Source organism: Bufo bufo, chromosome 8 (genome assembly GCF_905171765.1).
Source record: "Bufo bufo chromosome 8, aBufBuf1.1, whole genome shotgun sequence".
Taxonomy (NCBI): Eukaryota; Metazoa; Chordata; class Amphibia; order Anura; family Bufonidae; genus Bufo; species Bufo bufo.
In genome coordinates, this window is record NC_053396.1 from 189,996,601 (window position 1) to 190,018,063 (window position 21,463).

Genomic DNA, 21,463 nt, shown 5'->3' on the forward strand with positions numbered 1-21,463 from the left:
AGAGAGAGGGAGAGAGCTGAGAGAGAGGAGGTGGGTGATGTGTGGAGGGGAGCAGAGGGTGGAGACGCAGGGAGGGGGGGGGGGGAAGCAATATGCGGATCCAGACAGGCAAGGGAGAGGGAGTGGAGGTGGAGAGAAGCTGGAGGCGCAACAGCTGTGGAGGAGAGAGCAGGGGGGTGGGAGCTGAGGCTTTTCCGCAGACACTGATACTCCTGCAACCCCCCTTTTCCGAGCAGCAAGGGACCCCCTGGATGAGCACTGGAAGGACATGCATCTGAGCCTGTGATGAGGGACGAGAGAGCAGGCAGCAGGTGAGGATGTCCACCTATCTATCTACTATCTAATGTCTGGGGGGCTTCGACGTGCCAATCCTCCCTGCCTACATACCCGTCCTCGTGTGCGGCAGTGCCTGGTATCCCTCGCACCACAATAGATGCTGTCTCTGTGCTTCTCCCCCCCCCCCCCCCCTTCCTCGTTCCTCACATCTGTCCCTCTATCCACTTTGTGTTTTCCCTTATCCTCCTCTCTAATCTTAATGTGTGTAATTGCTCCTCTCCATCTCCCTCTCGCATTATCTCCTCCGGTCGCACGCAGTCCGCTCCGTCGGCTACACAGGGTGCTTTGCATGTGAATCTCCCCATGGCGCTCTCCGACGCCTTCCAATTACCTTCCCCGATAGACCTCTCTGCCTTTACCCTTCCACCTTCTTCTACCTCGTGTCCCACCATCTCATGTCCCACCATGCCGATGGCCGCTCCATGAATGGGGAACTCCTAACTGGAATCCTGTCTGGGCTTCTTTAATTGGTTCCCAGTAGCCGGTCCACAAGTGGCAGCTCCAGAACTGAACATGGAGCACGTGGGGGATAAAATATGGTTAATTAGGCGGTTAATTAAAGGTTCTATGCATCACCCCCCCCCCCCCTTCTTCCCCATCTAAAAATGTTGTCCTGGCTATCACCTTGGTGCCCCAATATGGGGGGAAATAATCAACATGGGGTCTTACCACCTGATATAATACCACCCCAGTATTGGGAATGGTCGGAATTAATGCCACCATCAACATGATGGAATGAAGTAGGTTAATGGTCCAGGGGCAAAAACCATCCAGTGCACATCCTCTCCGTCTAGGAGCATCATCCTGGTTATCACTCATGGGGTCTCATCATCTGACACAATACCCTCTGTTTTGGGAAGGGTCCGAATTAGTGTCTCCATCACCATCAACCTGATGGAATAAATTAGGGGCAAAACCCAGAGCTAAGCCAGTGGTCACCGACCGATCATCTACTACATGATATTGTAATATGCTGAATGCATGGTCTAGTATTGTACTGTCAGCATCCACAGAGGAGGGGATCTTCATGTTCCTTGAGAATGCTGTCAAGGCGGCGGTGAAGCACAGCTGGACAGTACTTGGCGTTGTAGAAGAGGGAGGTTATATCACAACATTATGGGTCATTCGCTGGTCGTGTATGTAACGTAAGGCACGTCTGGAGACTTAGGGCTATAAAGCTTAGCTTCGTCACCGCTACATAGTGCACAACATTTTCTTTTTTTTCCAAACGGTGCCTAGTGTGGGAAGAACTGTGACCCTTCCCCTGGTTCCTCACAACATCTTACCTCTGCTTTGCTGAGAGTCTCCTCCGACATGAGTCTTGACGTGCTGCTCCATCTCATTGTATGTGTCGCCTGATAAAACTCGGATGGGGTATATGACTAAATATAGCTATGTGACCAGTGTTGCTAAGGAGAACGACAATGGAGCGTTGATTAGGGTCAAGTGTTCCTACCCATTCATCCAGAAGTGTGTGACCATCTGTGTAATTCATAGCATGTGTGGTTCACCATATGTGAGAACTCATGCATGCGTGTCTAACTGGCTGTGTGATTTCTCTGGTTCGGGGTATGTCCCCGCATCTGATTTCTTCTATGTAGGTGAACCCGTGCATACATGTGTGTTACCGTGTGACCAGGTGGGACTCTCTTTATGCATTTTATGCTATTTGTGTCTATGAAGGAAAATCTATATAGTCACGTGCTGGTGGAAATGTATGTATAGGAATCCATGTGTGCTGGTGGATGTGCCTTTCACATGTAGCAGAGCTGAAGATTGAAATGATAACACTTACTCCTCACAAATAAACCTTTCCTCCTTAATCTGCACAGTCTTTCCCCTGTGAGAGCAGAAGTTTGTGCTCCAGAGCTGTTCTTTCTACTGTAACTAATGACAGGAAGTTGTAGTCGTAGTCAGACATTATGAAGGCTATAGAGAGCTGTTTTTGATCACCCACTCACCCATCTCTCTCTCCTCTTCCTCTAGTTTCACCATGTCAATCATGCATGTGTTACCTGCTTACTTTTCCATGTCAGGACATGCTGAGAGTTGTAGTCTCACTATAGCCACAGGTTGCAGACCATTACTTTGGGAGTTAAATATTGATGACCTACCTTCAGGAGGGGTCATAGGTATCAGATCAGTGGAGATCCAACACACGGCTCTTTGAAGGGCCCCTGGCGCTCAAGAAGCACGGCAGTCTCTTCCTAGGCCTGTGACGTCACATCCCATGTCACGTCACATGGTCTATGTGCAGCTCAATCCCACTCAAGTGAATGGGATCCAGGTGCAATACCAAGCACGGCCACTATATAATGTATGGTGCTGTCTTAGTAGAGTATGCAGAGGATGATCGACCCTCTGAGCACCACCGCCTCTTTAAACAGCTAATTGGCGGGGGTGCTGGGAGTCAGACCTCCACTGATCAGATGTTCATGACCTATCGTGAGGACAGCTCCTCAATATCTAACTCCCAGAAAAAACACCTTTGTAGTATGTAATGCTGAAATCCTGGACAGCATCTTCACTGATTTTGAAATCGCTTCTGCCACTCATGACTTTCCTCTGCCTATTTGGACTACTTTTCCCATAGTTTGCACACTGGAGGTCACTGACCCTGCAGGCATTAAAGCATTAGCCAGATGTGGACAACGGTGCCCATAATCGGTCCGTGTATCACGACTATAGGACCGTTACCTTTAAGGGCTTGTGGGCAGTTTGTCCCTGCTTGCACACATAGAATCAGGTTCCCCTGCAGATCCCCAGGGGGTCACAGCAGCATCTCGCCCTGTGACTATCTTATTTTGGGGGACCTTCCAGAGTGCGCAATTCCAGAAAGTGCCCACCTGTGCCCAACATCGCACACAGTAAAGCCCGGCAGCCAGTCGTCAGGAAGGATGACTGTTCTCTGAAAGGGAACTTGCCACATTGAGGTTTCCTTTAGATAAGAGCATCTATATTATGTGTTATAAAATGTGGACAATTGTACCCAATAATATAGCATGGTGGCAGTCAGGCTTCAAATGCTGTAGACAAGGGAGAAATCCCGATTTTTGTGGTTGGGGTGTGACCACTGAATGGGTGCAATTGCATCCTCTACTTTATTCTCAGTAGGACATCTAAAGCTGGCGACACCCATTAGGCTACATGCACACGACCATATTGGTTTTGCAGTCCGCAAGCCGCGGATCCGCAAAATCCGCCACATGGATGCGGACCCCTAGAAATGAATGGGTCCGCGTGTGATCTTCAAAAAAAAAAAAATGCCAATTTTGACGGACAATCTAGAGCAGGGATGCTCAACCTGCAGCCTTCCAGCTGTTGTAAAACTACAACTCCCATCATGCCCTTCTGTAGGCTGTCTGGGATGCTGGTAGTTGTAGTTTTGCAACACCTTGAGGGTCGCAGATTCGGCATTTTCGATCTAGAGCATTTTGAGCATTTTTTTATTTTAACATTCCCGCTCCTTTTGTTTTAGGGGAGGTAGGCTGATGACAGACGCGTCTGGCAGCAGCTTATCTTCCTCTCCCCAGTCACAGCGCATTGTCGTCTGCAGCCAAGTGTGCATCTGTATGGGGGGATGGATCGGGGAGATAACCACCAGCCGAATGAGCATTTGGCCGACAATTATGTCACGTGTACGGCAGGCTTTACGAGTTACCTCAGGAGGCTGTCCACTGTGGACAATCTCTTTTGCTTAAAGGAGTCTCCCACTGATAAACTAATCATAGCATCTATGTATGCTGGGACAACCATATATGATCAACTATCAGCAAGTGTTTTATTCCTCTGCAGGACGGTCTGAAGAATTGCACAGTTCCTGCCTGTGTAATGGTCAGACCTACTGGATCCTCCTGTAGCTATTTTGGACGGTCCTAACCAGGGGTGGATTGGCCATAGACCTTACTGGGAAATTTCACAGGGAGCCGATGCCCAGCGTGTCGGCCAGTGGAAGTTCTTGGGGATGAGGGCCATTGTAGCCTCTATATCACTAGCCCAGTCTTTTCAAGAGGTATTCGACTAGAATACTATAATAGCATGTCAGACAGCATGATCATCTATTAGGACCCTCACCCATCCTGAGAAGTAAGGGGTGGGGGGAGTCTTCTTCTCATTCTCACGGATGGTGATGGACTACAACTAGAATCAAGTCATGCCAACATAAAGTGTGTAGTGTAGCGCATGAGCACTCTTTCCCATAGATTCCCTTCATAATATTGGTGTGACTTGGTCATATTGGATGGGGATCAGCTTGGGGGCTGTCATCCCATTCCTTCAAATTTTGGGTGCCACACTTATCAACAGGGTCAAGCCCTAAGAAGCAAGGGATAGGTGGAAAGGATTGTAGGATAATGGTAGAAGTGAAAGCATCCAAGTGTGTGTGTGGTGTGACCTATATTATGTGCAGGATTACAGGATGACTACACAGGGTTTGTTTGTAGTCTGTTACCATGGAGACACAATTTTAATTAAAACTATTTGAAGAGATGCCTCATTTTAGATGCATTTGGGGCAACAGAAAAAAATCCTTCATTGTACAGGGTGGGCCATTTATATCAATACCATTGTCAATGCAACCCTCTTCTCCCACTCTTCACACACTGATAGCAACACCGCAGGAGAAATACTAGCACAGGCTTCCAGTATCCGTAGCTTCAGGTGCTGCACATCTCGTATCTTCACAGCATAGACGATTGCCTTCAGATGATACGAGATGTGCAGCACCTGAACCTACGGATACTGGAAGCCTGTGCTAGCATTTCTCCTGCGGTGTTGCTATCAGTGTGTGAAGAGTGGGAGAAGAGGGTTGCATTGACAATCCAACACAATGGGCAGCACATTGAACACATTTTATAAGTGGTCAGAAACTTGTAAATAACTCATGAAAGAATAAAGTTACGTTAAAACCAAGCACACCATTGTTTTTCTTGTGAAATTCTCAATAAGTTTGATGTGTCACATGACCCTCTTCCTATTGAAAAAACAAAAGTTGGATTCAAAATGGCCGACTTCAAAATGGCCGCCATGGTCACCACCCATCTTGAAAAGTTTTCCCCCCTCACATATACTAATGTGCCACAAACAGGAAGTCAATATCACCAACCATTCCCATTTTATTAAGGTGTATCTATATAAATGGCCCACCCTGTAGTTTTGATTGCCCCTTCTGACTATAGATTGTCTAGTCTGTCCAAATGTATTTTGTGGAATATCTGAATATTACTTTTACTTATATATTACTTATTTTCTATCTACTGCCAGCAGAGAAAGGGAAGTAACTCACTTTTCACCATTGGCGTGACAAAGGTTTTGTTCAACGTTCCGCTATGTGAACATTGGTGTAAGCAGTAGGCAAGCTCCTGCTACATATGCCATATGTAGACCATATGTCCCAACAAAAGATATATCCATTTACTGCACAATATATCTAAGTAGAATATCTGTCCCTGCCCGCTCTACTATTACACGGACCCCTATGGACAAGAATTGGTTCATTTGCAAATTTACATAGTTTTTCTTTACCCCAAAAGTCAACATGCTAATTTTTTTGTAACTATCTTGGCCATAAGAACGTGATGGTAATGCGAAGAAAGCATCACAACAGATCTGCTCTGTGATTCCGTATGCCCAGGAGCCGTACATAACATTGGGAGTTGGAGAGAATATGTTTCCATAACTTATATTCCGGAAAAGTGAGACTCTATTACCATAACTTATGGCTATAACTTATTAATATAATAACCGGAGGAAATGGTGGTAATGAAAAATGACTGTATAAGGGAAGGAATGCAAATGGAGATGGGACCGGGCAAAGTATAAAATGTTATATACGGAATGTTATATGCGGAATGTTCTATACGGAATGTTTTATGCGGAATGTTCTATAAGGAATGTTATATGCAGAATGTTTTTTAAGGAATGTTATATGTGAAGTGTTCTATACGGAATGTTATATGCGGAATGTTCTATACGGAATGTTCTATACGGAATGTTACATGTGAAGTGTTCTATAAGGAATGTTATATGCGGAGTGTTCTATACGGAATGTTGTATGTGGAGTGTTCTATACGGAATGTTCTATAAGGAATGTTATATGTGGAGTGTTCTATACGGAATGTTATATGTGGAGTGTTCTATACGGAATGTTCTATACGGAATGTTACATGTGAAGTGTTCTATACGGAATGTTATATGTGGAGTGTTCTATACGGAATGTTCTATACGGAATGTTACATGTGAAGTGTTCTATAAGGAATGTTATATGCGGAGTGTTCTATACGGAATGTTGTATGTGGAGTGTTCTATACGGAATGTTCTATAAGGAATGTTATATGTGGAGTGTTCTATACGGAATGTTATATGTGGAGTGTTCTATACGGAATGTTCTATACGGAATGTTACATGTGAAGTGTTCTATACGGAATGTTATATGTGGAGTGTTCTATACGGAATGTTCTATACGGAATGTTACATGTGAAGTGTTCTATAAGGAATGTTATATGCGGAGTGTTCTATAAGGAATGTTATATGCAGAATGTTTTTTAAGGAATGTTATATGTGAAGTGTTCTATACGGAATGTTATATGCGGAGTGTTCTATAAGGAATGTTATATGCAGAATGTTTTTTAAGGAATGTTATATGTGAAGTGTTCTATACGGAATGTTGTATGTGGAGTGTTCTATACGTAATGTTACATGTGAAGTGTTCTATACGGAATGTTATATGTGGGGTGTTCTATACGGAATGTTATATGCGGAATGTTCTATAAGGAATGTTATATGTGGAGTGTTCTATACGGAATGTTCTATACGGAATGTTACATGTGAAGTGTTCTATAAGGAATGTTATATGCGGAGTGTTCTATACGGAATGTTCTATACGGAATGTTATATGTGGAGTGTTCTATAAGGAATGTTATATGCGGAATGTTCTATAAGGAATGTTTTATAAGGAATGTTATATGCAGAATGTTTTTTAAGGAATGTTATATGTGAAGTGTTCTATACGGAATGTTATATGCGGAATGTTCTATACGGAATGTTCTATACGGAATGTTATATGTGAAGTGTTCTATAAGGAATGTTATATGTGGAGTGTTCTATACGGAATGTTCTATACGGAATGTTACATGTGAAGTGTTCTATAAGGAATGTTATATGCGGAATGTTCTATACGGAATGTTACATTTGAAGTGTTCTATACAGAATGTTATATGGGGAATGTTCTATACGGAATGTTACATGTGAAGTGTTCTATACGGAATGTTATATGGGGAATGTTCTATACGGAATGTTACATGTGAAGTGTTCTATACAGAATGTTATATGGGGAATGTTCTATACGGAATGTTACATGTGAAGTGTTCTATACGGAATGTTATATGTGGAGTGTTCTATACAGAATGTTATATGTGGAGTGTTCTATACGGAATGTTACATGTGAAGTGTTCTATACGGAATGTTATATGTGGAGTGTTCTATACGGAATGTTATATGTGGAGTGTTCTATACGGAATGTTACATGTGAAGTGTTCTATACGGAATGTTATATGTGGAGTGTTCTATACGGAATGTTATATGCGGAATGTTACGTGTGAAGTGTTCTATACGGAATGTTATATGTGGGGTGTTCTATACGGAATGTTATATGCGGAATGTTACATGTGAAGTGTTCTATACGGAATGTTATATGTGGAGTGTTCTATACAGAATGTTATATGTGGAGTGTTCTATACGGAATGTTACATGTGAAGTGTTCTATACGGAATGTTATATGTGGAGTGTTCTATACGGAATGTTATATGCGGAATGTTACGTGTGAAGTGTTCTATACGGAATGTTATATGTGGGGTGTTCTATACGGAATGTTACATGTGGAGTGTTCTATAAGGAATGTTACATGTGGAGTGTTCTATACGGAATGTTACATGTGAAGTGTTCTATACGGAATGTTATATGTGGAGTGTTCTATACGGAATGTTATATGCGGAATGTTACATGTGAAGTGTTCTATACGGAATGTTATATGTGGAGTGTTCTATACGGAATGTTATATACGGAATGTTATATGGGGAATGTTACGTGTGAAGTGTTCTATAAGGAATGTTATATGTGGAGTGTTCTATACGGAATGTTACATGTGAAGTGTTCTATACGGAATGTTATATGCGGAGTGTTCTATACGGAATGTTATATGCGGAATGTTACGTGTGAAGTGTTCTATACGGAATGTTATATGTGGGGTGTTCTATAAGGAATGTTATATGTGGAGTGTTCTATAAGGAATGTTCTATACAGAATGGTATATATTGGGCACACCTAGCGTTCAGCAACGTATTGATAGATTGTAGAACCTGATTGTGACAGGTCTTGCTGCTGGTTGTCCCTTTTATGCAAATGTTATCTTTCGAGGACAGAACTGCCCATGAAAACAATGGACATACATGCACTAGTTATATCGGGCATTCCTGGAATCTACTATTGACAAAATCTGGGCTGGATACAGCAGGGTCCCAAGGGGAGGCATTAACTTCTGCTACCCATGATGTTCAGCAGGATAGCTGTTGGGGGAACTCTGCTAAGCATGCATGTTATTTCTATATATCCGTATGCATGGATGTTCCCCCTCTCCATCTAGCATTGTCCTTTGTAATGCATGTCCCCCACTTCTTCCTCTTCCATAATTAGGTAGATGGCATCATGGCCAACTGGGCATATAATATCATGTATCTGTACTGTAGTAGTATCCACCCCCTCCTCTTCTTGCTTAAAGGGGTTATCCAACCCCTATAATGCCCCCCATATAATGCCAGGGCGCTGGCAGCCAATAGCAGGCCGTGACGGGAACGAGCCTTCCTAGCGTCACCCGCAATGCTAGGGAGGCTCGCCCCAGTCGCAGCCTGCTATTGGCTGCTCACCCCCTCGCCGGATGTTTTGATCCGCGTGACGGGGAGATGCAGCGGCGGCTGTGCGGGCATCAGAAGCGACGTGGGTGCTAGGGAGCAAGGTAAGTATAACCTGTGTGAGGGGCCTGGGCATTTTGGGGGCATTATAGGGGTTGTATAACCCCTTTAATCCCTTCATTGCTGCCACCCAGTGCCCACTCTCCTCAATAAGGTGCACCTTTGACAGGTTCTTCTTGGGGTCCAGCCACACGTTTGGGTTTTCTGATGCAGTTTTGGAACCCAAAGCGGGGAGTAAAATCTAAAATGAGGAAACGTTGTATCTCTTCTTACATATTTACATAGTAAGTACTGTTGAAAAAACACATAACTCCATCAAGTTCAACCAAGGGCTTTTAGAAAGAATGGGAACCAGAAATCTGCATTATTTAATTTGAAGAAATTACCTAAGCCTTTTTTTTTTAAAACCATCCACTATTCCTGCTGTGACCACGTCCTGAGGTAGACAATTTCACAGATTCATAGTTCTTACTGTAAAGAAGCCTTGACCCCTCTGGAAACTGAACTTTTTCTTCTCCACTCGGAGGCAGTGCCCCCTTGTCTTTTGAGAGGATTTTACATAGAACAGCTTTTCACCATATTTTTGGAATGGCCATTTATGTATTTGTATAGGTTAAACATGTCCCTCCTTATATGTCTCTTCTCAAGACTAAATAAATTCAATTCTTTTAATCTTTCCTCATAACTAAGACCCTTCAGGCCCCTTATCAGTTTAGTCTCTCTCCTTTGTACTTTTTCCAGCTCCAGGGCATCTTTTCTATGGACTGGTGCCTAGAACTGCATATTCCAGATGAGGCCGCACCAACGCTTTATAAAGTGGTAATAGTGCCTCGTTTAATACATGACAATATCCTGCTTGCCTTAGCGGCAGCTGATTGACATTGTGCTGTTATTTAGTCTATGATTGACAAGTGCACCCAAATCCTTCTCGACACCCAAATCCTTTATACTATCTCTCCTTTTATGATCCACTCCTGTTTTGTCTTCCAAAACCACATCAAGAAACCTGTCCATGTGGCCGTACCCTTAATCATTAATTTGGGCCCCCCTCTCCACCTAATGTCCTCATTGACTATGTACCTCACAAGAGACTCATTCCTCTTGAATCATCACTTCTCACATTACGTGATGGTCTTAGTGGTAACAGAGGTCCACTCTGGTGGTAGAAGGCATCCATTGTAAAACCTAGGACTATGCTGCCTGACCCATGAATGGGTCTATGAGGAGACAGATTGCGTTACCACAATTATGTGAGCTTGAGACATGAATGAGAGAAAAAAAAACAAGAGCCTTGATCATCTGCAGAACATTCCAGTCTACAGTGCCTGGGACTTTTCTTCATCTCGTACGATTCAGTGTCACCAAGACAACTGTTCCTCCAAAAATAAACATCTCCAACGCAGGCAGCCAGCAGATCCATAAACCGGCTCATAAGAAAGAGGGAAATCTCTTGGCGTCATGAGCTATAATGGGAGGAATATAATACAGAGGAAGAAGCGACAGTATCAGGCTAATTTATATCTCTATATCTAACAGCAGATCTGTGGAGGCTTCAGGAGCAACCTCATTCCACCATGCTTAAAGGTCATCTGTCTGCAGATTTGTCCCTATGAAGCTGATTGACCTGTTACTTGGCAGCTGAAGGCATCTGTGTTGGTCCCATGTTCATATATGATCGCATTGCTTAGAAAAATGATGTTTTACTATATGCAAATGAGCCTCTAGGAGCAACGGGGGCGTTACCTTTACACCTAGAGGCTCAGCTGTCTCTGTAAGTGCTGCACTTTGACTGACAGGTCCAGGCAGGATCACGTTTTCACTGCCTGGCCCTGTCAATCAAAGTGCAGAGAGCGCGCCAGTTACAAAGAGAGCAGAGCCTGTAGGTGTAATGGTAACGCCCTCGTTGCTCCTAGAGGCTCATTTGCATATATTAAAACTCTGTTTTTCTAAGCAATGTGGGCACATATGAACATGGGACCAACACATCTGCCAAGCGCACATGCAACAGTCTCATAGGTACAAATCTGATGACAGATGTCCTTAAAACCACAGTATATGTAACTGGGAAGTCCACGACAATGGCAGAACTGATATTAGCACATACTGAAACCTCAAGGGTTACACAATAACATAAATATATCATTTTTCCAATGGGAAACTGTCAGCATGCTGCTGTTGACGGATCGACTATTCTAATTTTGTTTTTTCTGAATATTGCTTTGAGTACATGATAATATGGACATAATATGGGAGCGAATGATTCAGGCATCAGGACCCTTTTCTGGGAATGCAGACTTATTTTTGACAGATTTTTTTGACATCTTTGCGGCAGTGCTAGTCTGCAGATCAGGACGCGAAGCTGACAAGTGTCATCTTTCTGTCATCACTGATGTAAATTGCTGTGAGAGAGGCTGTATGGTGTGACTGATGATGTGAGACGGAGCAGGACAGAGTCTTAAGAATGAGACAATTCACTCGCTTCCTCCATACCGATTGACCCTTGGTGTCCTAAACCCCACTTGCTAGTAACACATTCCTATAGAGAGATTGCTTATATAATGGTCTGATGCTTATATGGCACCATACAAAATTCCTTCACATCCATGGAGACCTCTGCAAAAGAACACCTCTTTGACCACCCTTGATCTTAGGCTACTTTCACACTAGCGTTTTTTGCGGATCCATCATGGATCTGCAAAAACGCTTTAGTTACAAAAATACAACCGCATGCATCCGTCATGAACGGATCCGGTTGTATTATGTCTTCTATAGCCATGACGGATCCGTCTTGGACACCATTGAAAGTCAATGGGGGACGGATCAGTTTTCTATTGTGCCAGATTGTGTCAGAGAAAACGGATCCGTCCCCATTGACTTACATTGTGTGCCAGGACACAATTTGGCTCCGCTTCGTCAGGCGGACACCTAAACGCAGCAGGCAGTGTTTTGGTGTCCGCCTCCAGAGCGGAATGGAGACGGAACGGAGGCAAACTGATGCATTCTGAGCGGATCCTTTTCCATTCAGAATGCATTAGGGCAAAACTGATCCGTTTTGGACCGCTTGTGAGAGCCCTGAACGGATCTCGCAAAACGGAAAGCCAAAACGCTAGTGTGAAAGTAGCCTAAATTAGGTTTTATGCAAGGGCGTAGCTATAGGGGGTGTTGAAGTAGCAGTCACTACTGGGCCAGGAGCCCGAGGGGCCCGAAGACCCTTGTGCCACATAAGAAGACACTGGTATTATAGAAAGCGCATGCTGGTCAAGTTACACCTCCTGCTGGAGGGAAGGGGTTAGGTCAAGAATTTGGTTGGGGGGGGGGGGGGGAGGGGTGTCGTTTAATGTTTGCCTCAGGCAGCAGGAAGGTTATGTGCTACCCTGCCCCTTGCCACAAAGCACTGAGGGAAGGGGGACCCAAACTGAACTCTTGCACCAGGGCCCGTGAACCCCTGGTTTTATGATTGATCTCCTCTCTTTTATACATTGGCCCTCTTCTTTGAGAAGACCACCCTTCATCTAGACTAGGTTTCTCTATGATGGATCGTTAGCTCCCTGATATCTTTCGTATATTGGTCTTCTTCTTTAAGAGGATCTCCCCTTGAGAAGACCAATGTCACTGGACAAATCTAGGTGGTCTTCTTGGAGAGAATTAAAGGGATCCTGTCATCAACTTTATGCTGCCCATACTAACGGCAGCATAAAGAAGAGACAGGTGAGTTGATTTCAGCGGTCCGTCATTTATAAGTTAAAAGTAAGTGGTTGCCAAGAACCGACATCACAATCTTTGCAGACTGGGCCTGGAGAAGAGTCCTGGCCACCTGAGAAGAGTCATGGTTATTCCTGCTCTCCTGACCACCTATGACTGACCGTCTTCTACCTAGTTCTCCCCCTTCCTCTCTAGGAGAGAACTGTCAATCATCAGCAGATGGGCGAGAGAGCAGGAGATTATGAATAACCAGGACTCTTCTCAGGTAGACTTGACTCTTTTCAAGGCCTGGGCTGTAATGATTATGATGCCGGTTCTCGGCAACCACTTACTATTAGCTCATGAGTGACACACCGCTGACATCAGCATTTCTGTCACTATTTTATGCTGCCCTCAGTGAGGTCAGCATAAAGTTGATGACAGGTTCCCTTTAAATGTAGGTCCTGCTCCGTATATACTTTGGCTGTAGATGCACCAACAATCTACCTATACAATGGCCCCACATGGAATTTAAAGGGGTAGTCTGGTTTAGACTTTGTTCACATAGGCTCCAGAGGCTCCTCCATGTTTGTTGGGGAGAATAGCTCAGCAAGCAACATATTTTTCTTGTTGAGAAGATGATAAACATCACAGTAGAACCAGGCAGGATGCATTATACGTTAATGGAGTCTGTCCAGTGCCATTGGTGTTCCTCGTGTAATGGATCTGGCGCTGCATCATGTTGTCCGTCTGTAAGTGAAACCACAAAGCAGATGTGGACAGAGCCTTCAAGTGCTTGTCTCACTTTAGCAGATGGCATGTAGAAAAAGTTAATACAAGGCACTTACTAATGTATTGTGATTCTTCATATTGCCTCCTTTGCTGGCTTGATTCGTTTTTACATCACACTATACACTGCTCGTTTCCTGCAGAGCAGATACGAGGTGACCTATAATGTGCAAGCATGACCGCCGTCCCTGGACTGCAGGTTGGTCGTAACCCCTGGATATGAGCAGTGTATAGAGTGATGGAAAAAAGAATCCAGCCAGCAAAGGAGGCAATATGGACAATCACAATACATTAGTAAGTGCCTCGTATTAACCTATTCTACATGATTAATGCCACTTGGTGAAGTGACACAACCCCTTTATAAAAAAAAAACTATTTTCAATAGGGATATTGAACATTTGACACCAGATTCTCTCCCTTGTGGTTCGAGCAGTAGGAGATCTTGCTTATCATCAAGGGAGCCCTTCTAACAGAAAGGGATTGTCCAAAGTGGACAGTTCCTTTAAAGAGGACCTTTCACCGATCCTGACATTGTGAACTAAGTATACAGACATGTAGAGCGGCGCCCGGGGATCTCACTGCACTTACTATTATCCCTGGGCGCCGCTCCGTTCTCCCGTTATGTCCTCCGGTATGTTCGGGTACTTGGTTATAGCAGGCGGGTTCTGCTGGGCGTCTCCTTCTCCTAGGCTGTAGCGCTGGCCAATCGCATCGCAGAGCTTACAGCCTGGGAGAAAAAAACCTCCCAGGCTGTGAGCTCTGCACTGCAATTGGCCACCACTACAGCCTAGGAGAAGGAGACGCCCAGCAGAACCCATGTGGGTGATTCAGTCAGCACAACCCTGTATGCAGGTGCACATCGCTATGGCGAAATACATATACAAACGCAAAACACAAATGCAATAGCACTCTGCAACCAGCACTCTGCCCTGCCTCCATGCTGGATGTTGAATGAGGCATTGGTGTACATTTTGGCCAAAGCGCAATAAGCCACTCACCACGTCAAGGTCGTCTCTATGAGTGGTCCCTAACACTAGTACCTACCTGTTATGGGCCATGATAGCCCAGCAGAACCCGCCTACTATAACCAAGTCCCCTAAGTCTCCGCCTACTATAACCAAGTCCCTGAACCTACCGGAGGACATTACGGGAGAACGGAGCGGCGCCCAGGGATAATAGTAAGTGCAGTGAGATCCCTGGGCGCCGCTGTATATGTCATGATACTTAGTTCACAATGTCAGGATTGGTGAAAGGTCCTCTTTAAGGACAATTATATCCCATACAGTTCCTGATTGGATCCTGACTGAAAGCCTCCATATTTTTGGCCACTTTTCCTCTTCCCACCAGTTCTCTCCTAATTAAATTCACATCAAACTTTGAGCGGAGTACATCTTATCTTTGATATCTACTGTTTATAAGCCCGTTCTTTGCCCTTTTCACCCCTCCGGGGTTCCTTTTCTTGCGCCCCCCAACTCAATTTGACGCAGACGAGTTTTTCTCACGTCTCTCTGGGGTTTTCCTTCCCAAGCTTGGCTCCTGATCCCTCTCTCTCTCTATCTTCATTTTCCCGGGCAATAAGATCTATAGAATCCCTGGACAATTGCTTTGATGTATCCAAACGTGCCTTTTATCTTCTGCGGCTGCCTCCTGTTCCTTCGCAGCGTGCGTTGAGGTCCTTAAAGTCTCGTCTCTGTAGACTTTTAATGTAAAGTACTGCTCCAATTTTCCTCTGCTCTGCCTTTCTCACGTTAAATATAGTCTTTTGTCTTGAAGAAATGTACAGACAAATATATCTGTTCCCAGCCTCCGATTTCTTGTATATTACAGAAATATTTCTAGGTCACTACCTACAGACTCCGGCAAAACGTTCTGCTGTAATGAGCGAGGAAACATTCGGATCACACGCGAAACGTAAGGCAGAAAGAACCTTTTCCCCAGCCGCCCGTAGGACAAAATACAGCTGTGTGTTTTATGAACAATTGACAGATTGGGTAACGACACTGTGCCCGTGTTGGCAGAACACCATTGGGTCACATCCATCAGCTTCAGGTGGCCAAACATTTGGCAGACAGCTATTCGTCCTGACACACCCAAACACATGCACATTCAGCACAGCCGCCCATAGATGTGCTATCCATGGAGAAAGGGGAAATAACTGCTGTCTAAAGGATTGGGCATGTTGAAATCCATCAGCCTGATCCTTTCATTCTCCAAACACCTCCCCATGGGACACATTAGATGGTTGTCTGATCCCCCGACATCAATATATAAGCATCTTTAAAGGGATTGTGCATTCATATTTAAATAAAGCTTAAAGGGTTTTCCAGGACTTTGATATTGATGGCCTATCCTCAGGTTAGTGGTAATGGTGGGGGTCCGACTCCTGGCACCGCCGCCGATCGGCCGTTTGAAGAGGTGCATTTGTGAGCGTTGCATCTTACCAGGCACAGCGCCATACATTGTATAGTGGCTGTGCTTGGTATTGCAGCTCCAATGAATGTGACATCACTGGTCTAGGAAGAGGCAGGGTACGGGGAATTCATCAGGCAGATGTGTCCCAGTCTTATTTTATGTTTCACCATTTGCAAAATTTCTGCCTGCTGTCAGTGAATGTTGGCTTTAATTTCTTGCATATAGAGGCCAAAAAACCTTTCTAGACTTAGTTGAACTTTCACACAGCTGGAGTTCTTTACAGGATGAAATTGCTCTCCGTTGCAAGGCTCCAGTAGCGCTTTTACTTACATTGTTACTTTGTATCAAACTGTAGCTGTGTGTAAGTACAGGACTTTAACCCCTTAAGGACCTCCGCCGTATATGTATGGCGGAAGTCTGGTCTTTAAACATAACACCCGCTCGCACGTGCAGCGGGCGCCATAGCCGTGGGGTTTCTGCTATTTTAAATAGCAGAGATCCGCGGCACATTTATGCGATCAGCCATAAGGCTGATCATGCACATTTTACCTTTCAGATGCCGTGGTCAAACGTGACCACGGCATCTGATCAGTCCGGAAGCGGAAGTCGCGCGCTTCTGCTCTGGTAACAGCGTTCCCCGGCTGAGATCGGGGAACCTGTTACATCACTGAAATACACAAGCAGGCTTCGGAGTCTATTTCAGGAATATACCAATACAGGCCACTAGGTGGCAGCACTGTATTGTTATATTGCAAATTAGCCATCAATGAACACAATGGGCAATCTAATGATTGCCAGTTATTGTCACCCAAGGTGATTTAAAAAAAGTAAAAAAAAGTTTTTTTAAATGTAAAAAAAATTAAAAAAACATAAAAGTTCAAATGCCCCCCTTTCCTTAAAATAAAAATACTTAACCAATAAAAAAATTAACATCATGGGCATCGCCGCATGTGAAAATGCCCATACTATTAAAATATAATAATATTAATGGCATACGGCAAATGGTGTAACGAGAAAAAAAAACTGCCAATTTGCCATTTTTGTCACTTCAACTACCCAATAATTTTTTTATAAAAAGTGATCACTGAAGGTAACACTGAAAAGAACAGATTGTCCAGCAAAAAATGAGCCCTCAAACAGCCCCGTACACATAACTACAAAACGCAAGAAAGTGTAGTATCGTTGGAACCGTACTGACCTGGAGAATGAAGATAACAGGTCAATTTTACCGCATAGTGTCCAGAGTAATAAAAACTAAATAAAAACCTTTATCAGAATTGCGTTTTTTCCCAATTCTACCCCATTTGGAATTTTTTTTCCGCTTCCCACTACATGGTATGCAACCGTAAATGGCGCCATTAGAAAGTACAACTTATCCCGCAAAAAATAAGCCCTCATAAGGCTATGTGAACGGAAAAATACAAAAGTTAGGACTATGGGAAGGTGGGGAGTGAAAAACAAAAAGGCAAAAATGAAAAATCCCAGGGTCCTGAAAGGGTTAAGCCTCTGAATGTTTCTATTCACCGTAAGCAAGCAGAGGTGTTCCAAAAGGTCAGGAATTATAGCACAAGATATATTAGAAAGTTTTACGAACTCGTCATTATACACTGATTGCTTTTAATTATTGAAATGCTGGACAATTCAGGGGTGAGATTTTATTTTCCTATGGTGCAGGGAACGCGACCACTTGAGCTCTCTCATCGCTGTGGCATCATGCCATGCTACATACACAGTGGCAGACTTTACCACCATGCAAAGCAAGAAAACGCATGGTGCCCCAGAGATCAGAGGGCCCCCTGCTGGCCACAAGTGGTTAGCTGAAAAAAGGGCTCATGCACACGAACGTATTTATTTCCCCGTGTCCGCGCCAGGGTTTTTTGCGGAACCATTCACTTCAATGTGGCTGTTAAAAAAAAAACGGAAATGACTGTGTGCATTTCGTGTTTATATGTCCATTCCACAAAAAAATAGAACCTGTCCAATTATTGTCCGCATTACAGACAGGGATAGGACTGTTCTATTAGGGGTCAGCCCTTCCACATGGGAATGCGGAATGCACACGGCCGGTATCCGTGTTTTGCAGATCCGCAATTTGCAGACCGCAAAACACATATGGTCGTGTGAATGTACCCTAAAGTGGAGGAAAGGGGGCCCTTTCTTGCTGTAGGCTTATAGTAGAAGTACCCAGGCTGCACTACTGAGAATGAGCCTTAGCAGGCAGACAGGGTGGAGCTTAGCTGGCTGATAGGGGTGGCGCGTAACTAGGTGATGGGGTAGTACTAAGCAGTGCAATGGGGCAGAGTTTAGCAGTTTGACGGGGGCCACCAGACTTAACTTTGCTTCGAACTCCATGAAAAACCAAATTTACCCCTGGCTGCAATACCAGAAACAGACCACGAACAGGTGCGGCGCAGTTTCATGGAAGAAAGCAGCCACGGTGATGGAGCAGAGCAAAGCGGTACAACCGGGCAGACGTGGGCCACCAGACTAATCTGCCCCTGTACATACATATGATGGTACAATAATACTTTTAGCTAAGGATCCCAGCCCCAAATCCTTGGCATACCTCCCCTTAGTATGTACCCCCCAGGAGTATGCTAAGCCTTCTACTGACTGACCGTATATATGCAGCTACAACAGACCAGCACCGATCACAAAGACAAGGAGCAATCTCTTAAGACGTTGTGCTCGCTAGCATGTTTAGAATATTGATTATTAATGATGCTCCGCATTTGTGCAGATCAATACGGATAGATCTGAAGAACTGCAGAAAGTGGAGTAAGAGCAGAAGTCCTGCGCATAAGGCCAAAAATATAACATAATGGATGTCTCACTAAGACAACCCCATCCCTATGACACGCGAGTCAGAGATGTGCACAAGTTTGTCACATGACCTCTCTTAAAAGAAGTTTTCCGGACTCCTGATACTGATGACCTCTCCTTAGAATAGGTCATCAATATTTGGTAGGTGTCTGACACCCGGCACCCCCGCAGATCAGCTATTACCTGCAACTACCACTTTGAACGAAGACAGAACTACTGCGCCATTCAAAGTGTAGTGGCCATTCTGGGTTACTGCAGCTTAGCGCCTATTCACGTCAACATCCGGCACCACCAGCCGATCAATGGGTGTGGGACCCCCCGCCGAACGGATACTCATGACCCATCCCAAGGAAAGGTCATCAATACCGGGAGCCTAGAAAAGACCTTTAACAATACAGAAGACATTTACAAGTTATATTCCAGCCCCTAACAGGAAACATTTTATATTTTGCTATAATGATTTTAAAGGGGAAATCCAGTAGAAATCATTGATATGTCGTGGATGAAGAGAAGATCATGTTGGTGAAGTCATGCTGCATCACGAGCCATTGTTTGGACAGACTTTTGCAGAGCCAGTAATATTCCAGTAACAGAAATCTCTGAGGTGTGACAAAAAAGGGAACCCATCATCAACTTTATACTGACCTCACGCAGCATAAATAGTGACAGAAATGCTGATGTCAGCGGTGTGTCACTCATGAGCTAATAGTAAGTGGTTGCCGAGAACCAGCATCATAATCATTGCAGCCCAGGCCTTGAAAAGAGTCAAGTCTACCTGAGAAGAGTCCTGGTTATTCCTAATCTCCTGCTCTCCCCCATCTGCTGATGATTGGCAGTTCTCTCCTAGAGAGGAAGGGGGAGAACTAGGTAGAAGACGGTCAGTCATAGGTGGTCAGGAGAGCAGGAATCCATGAATAACCATGACTCTTCTCTTCTGCCAGCAGAATGCTTGGATGTATAGGGAGAGGTATAAGCAGTAGAAAGAGTGAAGTGCTTATGCCGCTGTACAGAACACTGGTGAGACCTCACTTGGAGTATTGTGCGCAGTACTGGAGGCCATATCTCCAGAAGGATATAGATACTCTAGAGAGAGTTCAGAGAAGAGCTACTAAACTAGTACATGGATTGCAGGATAAAACTTACCAGGAAAGGTTAAAGGACCTTAATATGTATAGCTTGGAAGAAAGAAGAGACAGAGGGGATATGATAGAAACTTTTAAATACATAAAGGGAATCAACTCGGTAAAGGAAGAGAGCATATTTAAAAGAAGAAAAACTACCACAAGAGGACACAGTTTTAAATTAGAGGGGCAAAGGTTTAAAAGTAATATAAGGAAGTATTACTTTACTGAGAGAGTAGTGGATGCATGGAATAGCCTTCCTGCAGAAGTGGTAGCTGCAAATACAGTGAAGGGGTTTAAGCATGCATGGGATAGGCATAAGGCCACCCTTCATATAAGATAGGGCCGGGGGCTATCCATAGTATTCAGTATATTGGGCAGACTAGATGGGCCAAATGGTTCTTATCTGCCGACACATTCTATGTTTCTATGTTTCTATGTTTCTATGTTTCTCAGGTGGCCGTGACTCTTTTCTAGTCCCAGTCTGCAAAGATTGTGATGTCGGTTCTTGGCAACCACTTACTTTTAACTTATAAATGACAGACCGCTGAAATCAACTCACCTGTCTCTACTTTATGCTGCTGTTAGTATGGGCAGCACAAAGTTGATGACAGGTTCCCTTTAATAGTTCCATAGAGCCCTTTCATTATAGAAACTTGTGGATGTTGGAGATCCAGGTCTTCATTGGTGTCATCTTTAAAAGGTTTTTCCAGGCCCCAGCAGGACCCATCAACCCACCTTTATTAAACCTAACTTGCCTGCAGAGGAAACTCTCTAATATACTTGCCATATCGACGTTGCATGGATAGGCCGCCCTGGATCCCAGTTACATGACTCGTCTCTCTTTGGAAATCCTACATTCACCAACATCACGTCATTGGATCTGAATATCGGGTTTCCGGAAGGGGCCAAAAGACTATTCATCTCCCTGGTGCATGGCAAAATCCTGAATCCATGCCCCAGAGAGACAGGTATGCCATGGTCCCTTCCACAGCACCTGCCCTGTCCTGGGCTACAGAAGTAAAGTGCCTGTCCATAGGCCAGACCAGAAACTAGATTTACAAGTGGGAAAACTTGGATACCGACCACCAACCTAAACATTGTACAGACCAAGTACCTCCTTCCTTGGCAGTGGTATTCTCTAATGGCAATGGTCTATGGAACATGACACAAAGTTAATGGTATTGACTTGGCCTTCAAATTCCCTAGATCTCAATCTGATTGATCATCTTTGGGATGTACTGGAAAAACAAGCTTGATACATGGAGGCTGCACCTCACAACAAGACTTAAAGGATCTGCTGCTACCATCTTGGTGCCGGTTACCACAGGACACCTT

The 21,463-nt window shown here is 44.3% G+C and overlaps 1 protein-coding gene and 1 long non-coding RNA gene across 2 annotated transcripts in view; one reads left to right on the forward strand and one right to left on the reverse strand.

The window, feature by feature from the left end:
• Positions 1-246: 246 nt before the first annotated feature.
• SLC8A2 (solute carrier family 8 member A2) overlaps positions 247-21,463 on the forward strand; it is a 127,163-nt gene continuing 105,946 nt past the window's right edge. The window contains exon 1 of the mRNA XM_040442764.1: positions 247-311. The gene's annotated coding sequence lies outside the window, so the exon portion shown is untranslated. The remainder of the gene's footprint in view (positions 312-21,463) is intronic.
• Positions 3,622-16,702, reverse strand: LOC121009556. The gene is made up of 3 exons (XR_005780777.1): positions 16,573-16,702; positions 14,358-14,365; positions 3,622-3,634 (listed from the first exon to the last, which is right to left on the reverse strand). It is a non-coding gene; the product is annotated as an uncharacterized LOC121009556 (long non-coding RNA).